We start from the raw sequence: 10,257 nt of genomic DNA on the forward strand, positions 1-10,257 counted from the left end.
TTTTTTATTCTGGGCCAGCTTTAGCTCTGAGGCCTCGCTGCTGAAAACATGGATACAATGTTTCGGTCCGGCTGGGTTTCAGTCCGGCTGTTTTCTGGGGTTTTGTTTACCTTCTTATTTGCAACATAGTATATAGTTGCTTAGACTTGCAGATGAGAGGCTGGCAAGTGAGGCGGGGAATGTTGGAGACTGCAGCAAGCAAGCCTCTGCTCCCTTCAGTGCCTGGCTGCCGGCCGCCATCTTGGCTGACAGTTAATTTGCATATACTCACTGATTAGCCAATGAAAAGTGTAGCGGTCGTATGCTAATTAACATGTTTCTCTTTTATTAGTGTAGATTATATTAATCATCTTTATTATAGATATATATGACTATATTGGAGTGCTTTGTCTTGGTGGGAATTTGTGGGTGGAGAAGCAGAAGAGTTCTAAGATCTCATGATTAAGTCTCAGTCTTCTAGTGTCCCTATGTCCCTGGGCTGTGACCTTCACAGGGATTCTTAGCTCAACCTGACCCCAAGTGATACAGGAAGACCAGAGGGGCAGTAGAAGAAATGTCCCCTTCCAGGAATGACAGGCTCTAATTAGGGCTTTGCCCTGGGGAGCATGTCTTTGTGATGGAGAACCCTGGATATATTCTACACATATTACTACTCCTCTCTGCTTCCAGAAGCCTGAGAGGACCTTCCTCAGTTCCTCAGGAGATAAAATTCATGAAAATATGGTGAAGTCCTCTGAGACTGCTCTCCTCAGGAGTTTTGCCCATGTCACTTGTCTGCAACCTCCATAGTTGTCCAAATGACCATTTCTGTGTTCTTAACCAGCCCATGGTTCCAGTGGCTTTTGTCAAGGTCCACAGGTCTGGGATGATCCTATCAGCATTCATCTGTACCCAGATTTGAGCCTAGCAGTTTACCCTATGACCTCAGTCCTCTGCTGTGTCCAAGAAAATCCACTGATTTTCTGCATGCGTGATGCCTTCCTAAGTCACTACTGGTTAGAGGTAAAACCTCAAGTTCCATTTCTGCTCTTAGATCTCTTCCTTTCCTCTTTACATTCCCTACAACTGTCTTTCTTCCCATCTAATTCTATTACAACCAAGAAATAGATTTCTACCATGCAAATTACAGTCTTCCTTCACCAATGACTTTTCATTAGGAAATGTGAATATTTTGAGACATCTCAAAATATGAAAAGAAGTTGAAGAATGGTGCCAGAGTAAGTCAGCAAAGCTAAGTAAGAATTATGTTCCTGACAAAGTCCAGGGCATGAGCTTTCTTTTTCTTCCTGGAAGTTCCTAAGTCAGCCAATGATCAGAGGCATCCTACAAATCTTCTTTTAAACTTATTTATTTATTTAATCTTTATTGTTGAGAATATTATGTCCTCCCCCCCGCATTTCCCTCCTCCACCTGTATCCCACCCCGCACCAGCCCTTCACCACCCTTTTGTCTGTCCATTGGTAATGCATATATGCATATAAGTTCTCTGATTAATCTCCTTCTACCCCTTCCCTCCTTTCCTCTAAGATTTGTCAGTCTGTTCCATGTTTCCATGCCTCTGGTTCTATTTTATTCATAAGTTTATTTTGTTTGTTAGATTCCTTATTCATTTACTTTGACTTTTAGATGCAATTATTTATAGATATGTAATTATTACCATTTTACTGTTCATAAATTTTATTTTTTTCTTAAAGAAGAACCTTCACCATTTCATGTAACACTGGTTTAGTGGTGATGAACTCCTTTAGTTTTTTTCTTGTCTGGGAAGCTCTTTATCTAACCTTTAATTCTAAATAATAGCTTTGCTGAGTAATCTTGGTTGTAGGTCCTTTCTTTTCATCACTTCGAATACTTCTTGCCACTCCCTTCTGGCCTGCAAAGTTTCTGTTGAGAAATCAGCTGACAGTCTTATGGGCCCTCCCTTGTAAGTAACTAACTGCTTTTCTCTTGATGCTTTTATGATTCTTTCTTTGTCTATAACCTTTGGCATTTTAATTATGATGTATTTTGGTGTGGGCCTCTTTGACTCATCTTATTTGGGACTCTCTGTTCTTTCTGGATTTGTAAGTCTATTTTTTTCACCATCCAAGGGAAGTTTTCTGTTATTATTTCTTCAAAAACTTTTCAAAATCTTGCTCCCTCTCTTATCCTTCTGGCAAACCCATGATGTGAATGTTGGTATGCTTGACATTGTCCCAGAGTCTTCTTATACTATCTTCATATTTTTAGATTATTATTTTATTTTTTCTCTTCTAATAGGGTGTTTTTTGCTTCCTCATATTCCAAATCACTGGTTTTATTCTCATTGTTCTCTACTGTACTCTTAATTCCCTGTAAATTATTTTTCATTTCAGTTAGTGTATCCTTCATTTCTGACCTGTCCTTTTTCATGTCTTTGATTTTCTCACTAAGATCCTTGAAGCTCTTATTAAGTTTCTTCAGCATCCTTATAACCATTGTTTTGAATTCTGTATCTAATAATTTGTTGCTTCCATTTCATTTAGTTCTTTTTTTAGAGATTTCTTCTTATCTTTCATTTGAGACATGTTTATTTGTCTCTGCATTTTGGCTGCTTCCCTGTGTTTGTTTCTATGTAGTAGGTAGAGCTGCTATGTCCTCTGGAATTGGTAGAGTGGCCTTGTGTAGTAGGTATCATGTAGGGCCCAGTGGCTCAGCCTCCCCAGTCACCTGAGCTGGGCACTCTAGGTGTGCCCCTGTGTAAGCTGTGTGCATTGCCTTGTTGAACTTTGATTGCTGTTGGCATCACTGGGAGGAAATGACCTCCAAGCCAATTGGCTGATGAGGACCAGCTACGACTACAGTGGAAGAGTTGCTGTGCAGGAAACCCCTATGGAGCAGGACTTCTTTCAGTGGGGCTTTGGAGCTCACCAAGTCTGCTCTTTGGGTTGTTGCTGGTGAATGTGGTAGAGTTATAATCTGGCATGGTCTGAAGCAATCCACCGGGTGCACTGGCTCTGGGGCCTCCTGAGAAGTACAAAGTTAGTCCCTGCTTATGTCCTACCTGGGGCCACCAGGCACAAGGTACAAAGCAATCTGCAGATGGCCATTAATTGTGTTGGGCTCAGAGATGCACAGAGAGGCGGCCAATCTGTGAACCAAGGCTGGCTGCTATAGTGCAGGGCCTGAGTCCACTTATCCAGAGGTATGGGGCATGCTGAGTACAGCTGCTACTTGTTTGAGAGATTTTAGGGAAGTCTGAAGCCTGAGACAGGACAGGCCATTCATATGGAAAAGACATTGCAAACAGGTTGGGTTAGGCTGAAAATTGGGTGGGCTGCCCTGGTGTTCTTACCCTGATGCCCAGACAATTTAGTTCCTCCCCATATGTCAGTGGTTGGCAAACTGCGGCTTGCGAGCCACATGCGGGTCTTTGGCCCTGTGGCATGGGCCACGAAGTTTCAATCACACTGTACATGCGCGCCCGCACGTGGTATTTTGTGGAAGAGCCACACTCAAGGGGCCAGTTTGCCAACCACTGCCATATGTCCCTGGATTCTTTCAAGCTGGAGCTCAGAGAAAGTGAGTCCAAGTAAGTCCATGTGCTGGCCATTTAAGAGGAACTGCCTGGGTCTCTGGCAGCCTCAGTGACACTCAGCCACAATCCCAGCTGGTTTTTACAGCCCTGAGTTACTGGGACTTCTCTTCTTGGCTCTGGAACCCAGGGCTGAGGGGTCTGGTGTGGGTCTGAGACCCCTTGCTCCACAAAGGAGACCACCTCACACAAGATAACCCTCCCAATTAAAAACATGTCACAAGTGGGTGTCAGACTAACATGTTCTGTACCTCCCCCCCGCCCATCCTCCCATTCTCAGTGAGGTTTCTTCTTTAATTCTGTAGTTATGGTAGATTTCAGGCAGTTCTGAATGATGGTTGTTCTGTATTTTAGTTGTAGTTTTGATGTGCTTGTGGGAGGATGCGAGTACTACATTTACCTACACTGCCATCTTGGTTCCTCGCCTTCAGTGTCCTTCTAATCTCAGCTGGAACAATTAAGACCTCTAAATCATGTTTTAGTTTCATAGCTCTATTTTATTTGAGACAAACAAAATTATGGAGAAAGTCTTCAAAAAGGCACTGGGAGGAAAGTAGCCTTCATACCCACACATGGGGACGAAGCCTCTGTGTTCCTACACACAGCACATACTGAGCAACCATTTGCTGAATGAGAATAAGTGATTCCACTTCACTTTAACTTCTACAGCCACTACAAATATAAATTATGTTCTGTATAATTGGGATTTGCTTTTAATTGTATTATGTAGCCAACACACAAGACATATATGCATATAAATCTAAAATTATATATGGAGTGAAACTTTATTACAGTAAAATATAGTGAGTGAACCTACCTATTTTTTCGTGTGTGTATATGTGTAAATGCATATATGTTTGTGTGTGAATATATGTGTATTTGTGTAGACATATATACACAGAAGCACACACACAGAAAGTGGGGAGGGGAATAGTCAACTGAAGGCATACAGGAAACATCAATCTTAGAATAAGTATCGCCCACCTATATGACATACTACTCTTGATTATATAACACATACCAACAGAGGCTGTGATGTACTTAATGAAAAATCGAAGCAAAAGGTAGTCAATCTGAATCTGATGTCAGTATTCTGATTTTGATAGATGTGTGTGTTTTCCTATAAAATTAAAACTGCCACAGAATTTAGAATTTCAACTATGAATGTTGAAATTCAAATGTGTAAATATCATTTATCCAGCTTATATTTCAAAATAAAATATTTTAAGGACATATACCGATACCATTTATGTATTTTAAAAATAATGGAATAATTTTACGTATATATTTTAAAACACATTGTAGAACAAGAAAGAGACTAAAACTAGTGACCTAGCTGAATTCCATTGTCACAAATTTCCTTGGAGAAATTGTACCTTTTGAAAAAACTTTCTTTTATGACTAACACAGTTCAAAAGATACATTTTCTTTAGAAGTTTAACAGGAATTCATTCTAATGTATTTAAGTGTTAAAAGAATGAAAAAACTTCAACTCAAATAGTTTCACCTTTTCTAAGATGTTTCTATACACCAGTGACTCAAAAACTGTTATTAAAAACTTTACTTACATTTGGAAAATATCTTAATTTCCAAAAGACCTGTCTCCGGGCTATGATGAAAGGAATGGGGAGTTAAAAAGACAGCTGTATATGTTGCTTCTGCCCAAGGAGACATACTAGCAACATCTTTTTGGATATTTCTCCTTGGGCTAGAGTAACAAAAGCAAAAATAAACAGATGGGACTCCAACAAACTAAAACGCTTTTGCACAGTGAAGGAAACCATCAACAAAATGAAAAGGCAACCTAGTGAATGAGAGAAGACATTTGCAAATGATGTATCTATCTGGCAAGGGGTTCATTTCCAAAATATATAAAAAACTCATGCAACTCAACATAAATACAGCAGTTGAAAGATAAACAGGGAAGGAGGGGCAGACAGAGAAAACAGCATGTGCAAATGGCCTGTGGCATGTACTGATCAGGGCAGTGTGAAAAACTACTATGGCTGGAAAACAGAGTTACAAACGGGACTCATATGTTGTGGATGTCAATGCAGAATTAGGCTGGTAACACTTTGTTCACATTTGGGATGTTTGTCCTCAGCATGAAACACTGGAAAGATCTCTTTGAGGACGAAATAGAGGACAAATTGAAAAGACGGACCCAGCTTCAGGGGCATGTGGCCTATGTAGTTCCACAGGGTCACATTCTCAGTTTACTGCTCTGCTGTTGCCATATTAAAGTTTTAATAATTTTTAAGCCTCACAAGTGATATAGTCAATCCTATTGCAGGGGTAATAGTAGGTTAAGGGAGACAATTGTCTACAAAAGAAATAACAGTGGCAGATTAAAGTGAACATAAAGGGAAATGATTTAAGAGGAAAAAAGGCAAGGGTTGGTAGTAGACGAACATATTTCATAATTCAAATAATAATTAATTGAAATAATAAAAATCAAAGGATGGAAGAGGAAGGAGAGTAGAAAGGAGAGGCTCAGAACAGCCAGTTTCCAACTGTGGGAATGGCATTCACTTTCCAGGACAAAACGCGCAGCTCCAATCATGATGCTTCTCTCCTCAAAAATAGTGGACATAATAAATGAAATTAAATTAATACATTTGTGAAAAATAAATACCAGATAGTAATAGTTGCCACAATAAAATCGACCCCTTCCCTCTTCCCTCCTTGCCAGCAGAGGCCTGATTTGGTCCAGTGAGCCCCTCCTTACCTTACAGGACCAGTGAGGCAACCAGGGCAAAGCCACTCCCTCCTTGGCTATGGGTTTAGCAACGGGCTATGGCCAATGCTGACCAATATGCTGTGATGGCAAGTCTACTGAGGGCTTCTGGGATATTGCCTTGTTACCGAAGAAACAAGTCTAGTGTCTCCTCTCCTCGTCCAGTTGACCTTGACACATGGCCTTGGAAGGAAGGCAGCCATCTTGACATCATGAGAAAAGAGACGAGCTCAGCATCTCAGGGCAGCAGGACAGTTAAAACCCACAACCAGCTGCTGAATTACAGAGCCTCCGAGCATCACCTTCGGAATCATAAATTTCCCTTTGTTTAATCCTAGGAGATGAACATTCTTGAGGTCAGAGGCTGTGGTATTCATCTCTTTTTGCTCTGAGCATCTAACACAATCTCAGAGCTGTATCTTATTTGACCAAAGATGAGTTAATATAGGAGCTAGGGATTATATGTAGCTAAAATATCACTAGATAAAATGCAGTACTGACCTACGTGTGTGCCATCCCTGCTTTCTCACTATATCCCATTTAACACAGGAACGTTATGTTGAATAGAAAGTGGGTATTTTTGAATCATAAAATCTAGCTTTGGAGTGCTTTTGAGGATACCTAGCCTACTTAAATGAAGTGCTATTAAATATTAATTAACATGTGCTATTCAAAATTAATCAGGACCATAACCAAAATCGTGCTTAGCAAGTGATCATACACACAAAAATGAATTTCTCTAGTAGCTTCAAATGATCTATATAAAAAGGCTTCTGTATAGTATTTTTTTTTATTAAAACAGGGAGACCCTTACCTGTGCCTATGTTTACTAGTCAGAATAGAGGTAGACACAGGTTCTAGATGTGAAGAAGAGTAGTCTCTTAGAGCCCATGTTCTGGGGAGATGCTGAGGGTACATGACTGAATTTATGGGTACAGAAGGCGAATAAACATTTGAACATGCTGAAATAAAAAATAAATACATCCACCAGGAGAACAACTACAGTTAAGTTTACAATGTTCAAGTAAACAGTGGAAAGGGTGTAGGACAAAGTAATAAAGCACCAGGATATTGCCTTTACTCACTTGAATGCATGTGAAATGGATAAAAACCACCTAACTTAAATTTCAACCTAATTTCTTCTATCAGCTAATAAAACATGCTAATACAAGTATTAATAATAACTTGGCAGAACTTATAGAAATATGATAATATACCTTTCTAATTTTTGAGCATGACATTACACAAATGCTTTTTGAGAGAAGTCTGATGAAGGCTTAGAGTACACAGACATTGTCAGAGAAAAGAACACAGCTGACAACTTCCCAGGCCTTTCCTAGCCAGAATGTCTGTAAATTGCAAATGCAAGTTGCAAACTAGGCATTAAGGCAGATTTAGGATAGAGATGCTGAAGATTAAGTGAATTAGCATGAGAAGTAACAGTAACTTGTGGAAAATTAAAGTAAAAAATGACTTTCCTAAAGTCATGATAGAAACATGAGTCTAAAGGACTTTCTAAATGTATGGTTATCAGGGTCTAAGTTAACCAACAGTGGAAGACACAGGTTTCACATGCATTAGTAATCACAAGCACGCACAATTCCTCAAACTGAAAATAACAATTTTAAAAAGTATTAGATTCATTGTATTTTAGTCAAGTAATTTGACTACGCAGCATCGGTTGTGTTAAAAGTTAAGTCTGAGGCCAACTTTTAATTAAGTTCTATCAACAAGGCAACCTACAATTTTCATTAGGGTTAAAAACCCAAGGAGATATTCTATATCATTTTAATATTTCTGTCCTTGATTCAGAAGAAATGTTGTCAGGCAGTGGAATAGCAGAATGTAGGCGGTTTCTCACTCAGATTAAATATTCAGAATCGGCTATAAACTCTGTAGCTAATGAACTATCCTAGGCTCTTGGGTCACAGTCCATAAAAAGGCTATAAGAATCCTCACTGAACTTTAATATGCAAAGTCTATTTAAATGGGTTTAGATTAACAAGAAATTGAGCAGCTCATTCAACCAATGTTGACAAATGTGCAGATTCCTCTGAAATTAATAATCATTATTTGTTTAAGTTAAAGTAATGACATGGTTCAACATTCAGGAGGCACACAAAGGCCCTATTGGAAAAGTCTTAACATGAAATTCTCAGATGGGCAATTACTGCCTCTCCCGTGAGGCACACACAGCGGCAGTCTCCTGTATATAAATCTAGGTCTGTATTTTCGCACATTCAACAAAGATGTATAAGTATTCTCTGTCTCCCTTTTATACAAATAGTTTTATACAGATGGTACAAAACCAGTAAACACTGCCGGCATATCATTTTTTATAATTGGGAGGTTATCCCACAATCGTACTTGGAGATTTCTTCAATTCTTTTGAAAGGTGCCTATTATTCTAGAGTGCGGACGAACGTGAATTATTCAGCCACTGTTCTCTTGGACACGTGGGAATATAACTACAGAAAAATTCTTGGATGTATTGTGTGGATGGAATGCAATTTAGTTAACTACTGTCTTTTAAAGGACATAGAGTTTGCTTCCAATGTTTTGTTATCACTAATAACTAATAAGGAGAGAATAAATGTTACTCTGTGTCCTCTTATACCTATGCAGATGCGTTTATAGGAAAATGCTTAGGGTGTGTGATACTTTCAGCACAGCTGCCTATTGCCCTCCACCTGTGCACTCGAACACCTGCCCCTCCCAAGCTCATACCAAAGAGGGATTCTAAGCCACCTGATATGCCTAATAGCCGTCAATCACATCTTTAGCCGATTTTTCCATTGAATTCTTTACCTTTCTAACCAACTTACATGTGCTCTTTATATATATATTAGTGGCCCGGTGCATGGATTCATGCACATTGAAAGGAAACTGATTAGAAGAAATATTTTAACGTAGTTATTCGCCCTTTCTCTATAATAGAATTGTCAACCAAATTCATGATCCACAATAACAGATCAAAACACCTACGATGTTATCAAGCCCTATTAGTTTCCCACTGATACTAAAACAAAGGTATATTTGATCTCTTTAACTTACAGCAGTATAGAAATATTAATTTCAAGTACCTATGTAATTATATTATTTAGATATTATTTATTTTTGTTTAATTTGTCAGGTAAATTAAAGTTTTTTACTAATACTCTGATTCTATTTTATTTAATTTCATCTCTATATAAACTATAGACTTTGACATTAACGCAGGGAGAACAAAGGGTGAAATGCTTAACTGTAGCAGTGTTTGACTATATTCATTTTCTGCACAGTGAGAAAACCTGAAGTCATTTTCAAGTTCCACCATTTCTTACTTCTTTTCTTACTTCTTTTCAGTCGGGTTAAGTCTCTAAACTTTCTAAATCTCCACTTTCCAGCCAATGAAAAGAAAATAGGATTATACTGAGTCTCCTCTCTACCTACTCCAGGACTTCTGTGAGGATCAAATGAGATGTGGCACGTGAAAATGCTTCATAGACATTTGGTTAAAGTGTAAAATGTTTGCACCTGGCTATAGAGCAAGTCGTGTTCCTGGGTTGAAGAAACCCCAAGGAAACTAGTAACTAGGGAGAAGAAGCCAGGGGTTGCTACGTGACATCATTACCTGGCACCCACAGTCACCATTTCCAGGCTGGGCTGGGCTGTGGGCCACATTTTGTGCCATGGGGTCTCAGCAGCATTGGCTGCGATTTGGTAGGCTGTTGCTCCAGGGTGGTGGCAGGGCCTGTGTCCCACTTGGGGGAACCTGAGTGCTGCTTTATTGGTGACAGGTTTGCGGTGCCATTTCTTTATAAAAGCCCAGTTGGCATCATGGCAGCTCCTGCATTGAGCATCTGCCCCCTGGTGGTCAGTATGCATCATAGCAATCAGTTGGATGATCAGAGGGGACACTTAGCATATTAGCCTTTTATATATACATTAGAGGCCCGGTGCACAAAAATTTGTGCACTGGGGGGGG

Source organism: Myotis brandtii, unplaced genomic scaffold (genome assembly GCF_000412655.1).
Source record: "Myotis brandtii unplaced genomic scaffold, ASM41265v1 scaffold1493, whole genome shotgun sequence".
Classification (NCBI taxonomy): domain Eukaryota; kingdom Metazoa; phylum Chordata; class Mammalia; order Chiroptera; family Vespertilionidae; genus Myotis; species Myotis brandtii.